This window comes from Molothrus ater, chromosome 21 (genome assembly GCF_012460135.2).
Source record: "Molothrus ater isolate BHLD 08-10-18 breed brown headed cowbird chromosome 21, BPBGC_Mater_1.1, whole genome shotgun sequence".
NCBI lineage: Eukaryota > Metazoa > Chordata > Aves > Passeriformes > Icteridae > Molothrus > Molothrus ater.
Genome location: NC_050498.2, coordinates 695838 through 698250, shown reverse-complemented (window position 1 = coordinate 698250; position 2413 = coordinate 695838).

Genomic DNA, 2413 nt, shown 5'->3' with positions numbered 1-2413 from the left:
ATGCGAGGGGAAGGGGAGGGGGGAGAGGAGGGAGGGGAAAAGGAGAGGGAGCGGGGGGGAGAGGCACAGGACACTACGTCATGAGGAAAGGCCAAACACACACGAGCCTCTCCCGCCGATTGGGCTGGCTGCTCGGGGAGGGTTTTTTTCCTTTCCCCCTTTTTTTTTTTTTCTTTTTTTTTTTTTTCTTTTTTTTTTTTTTTTAATTCCTCGCTGCTCTCTCCAAGCCGGCGCGTCTCTGCCAAAAAAGCTGGAAAGGGGGGGAGCTGCCAAGGCAGGCGGTGGGGGAGGACGGGGGGGCTGCGCCCAGCGGCATGGGGACCACGGGGTTTAGGGTGATGGATGTGCATCGCATCCTGACTGGCACCTGAGTGGTCTCGCATCCCGGGTGACAGCGGAGCGTTTCGCATCCCAGGTGGCATCGGCCCGAAAGGGACTGGGGGCAGGTGGGGACCGGCGGGGTGAAGGGATGGGGGTCCGGGGGTGCAGGCAGGAATTCGGGGGATGCCACTCCAGCTGCGGGGCGCGAGGGATGGGATCGGCCCGATGCCCGGAACCGTGCCCGGTGCCAGTGCCCCGTGCACGGAGTCCGGATCTCGGGGCCGGTGCCAGTACTGTCGCCCGGTGCCCGGATCCCGGTGCCAGGTGCCGGTACTCGGATCCTGGTACCGGTGCCCAATGCCCGGGTCCCGGTGCCAGCGTACAGATCCCGGTGCCCGGATCCTGGTACTGGTACCGGTGCCCAACACCCGGGTCCCAGTGCCAGTGCCGCGATTCCAGCGCCGGTGCCGATCGCGGTGCCGATCCCGGTCCGCCGTTAGGTGGCGGGCGCGGGGTGTGCGGCCGCCGGCAGTTCGGGAAAACCGGGCATTTTGCAGGAAAACGTGCGGCCGGGCCCGGGGGTCCCCTCCCCGCCAGGGGTGCCCTGGGGACACGCAGAGCCCGGCCCGGCCGGGGCTGGTGATGGACACGCGCCTCCCGCGACCCCCAGAGCAGGGATGAGGGGGGGTCTGGCGGCTGAGCCACTTCCAGCCCCGGCCCCTTCAGGGACTCCGGGCTCCTTCAGCTCCGAGCCCAAGCCCGGGCCCTGCGTGTCCCCACTGAACTCCTCATTCCCCTTCTCGGGCGGTGTCTCTGCACAGGGCTTGGGGACCAGCTGGGGCAGCAGTGAGTTAAATGGTGGGATCAGTCACAGCATCGTGGAATGGTTTGGGTTGAAAGGGACCTTCAAGACCATCTTGTTCCACACCCCTGCCATGGGCAGGGACACCTTCCACTATCCCAGGTTACTCCAAGCCCTGCCCAAACTGGCCTTGGACACTTCCAGGGTTCCAGGGGCAGCCACAGCTGCTCTGGGTGCCCTGTGCCAGGGCCTCAGCACTGTCACAGAGAAGAATTTCTTCCCAACATCTAATCTCTCACTCCCCTCTGTCAATATGAAGGCATTCCCTGTGTCCTATCCCTCCATCCCTTGTCCCCAGTCCCTCTCCAGCTCTCCTGAAGCCCCTTTAAGCCCTGGCAGGGGCTCTGAGCTCTCCCTGGAGCCTTCTCCAGGTGAGCACCCCCAGCTCCCCCAGCCTAGCTCCAGAGCAGAGGGGCTCCAGCCTTGGAGGATCTCTGTGGACTCCTCTGGAATTACTCCAGCAGCTCCACATCCTTCTTATGCTGGAGATCCCAGAGGTGCATAGAGCACTGCAGGTGGGCCAGAGTAGAAGGGGAGAATCTGTGTGGATGTGAATGAGAATCTGCTGTGTGGATGAAGTACAAGGAATGCAAAATCACCCTCTCCACTGCAGGTCCAGCACTGCCCCTTCCCTGCATGCCAAGGGTTTGAGATGCTGCTTATCCCAGTACCTGACTCCTGGTGACCCCAATGTGCTGGGAGTGGGACCACGTGCACGAAAATGCCCTGGCTGCACCCCCTTCCCGCAGGGCTCCCTGGCATCATTCCCTTCATTCCCCACGCTCCTTCCACCCCTGCGGAAATTGGCAGCCAATTATCAGCAAATCCACCCGGTTCCTCCCCGGCTGCCGAGGTGCGAAGGCCCGACCCGGCCGCCCGCTTCAAGAAGTGTGAGCTCAATCCGCGCTCGGGACCGGCTCTCCGGAGCCTGCCCGTCTGGCTTATCTCAGCTCCTACTTTATTTTAGGGAAAGTGCTGATGGCTACGGCCGCAGGAATTCCGGGAGGTGGAAATCGCAGAGCGTTTTGCCCTCCACACCCGGCGCTGGGACACGCCGAGGAGGGGGCAGGTGGGGGGGCTGTGCAGGAGCCCCTCGGTGGGCTCCGCATGGAGGGGAATTTTCTATTCACAGGGCAAAGGGCTGGGGACACGGGGCACGAGACAGGGGACGAGCATCGGCAGGGACAGCGCAGCCGGGATGGCCCCGTCCGTCCGTTGTCCGTCAGTCCG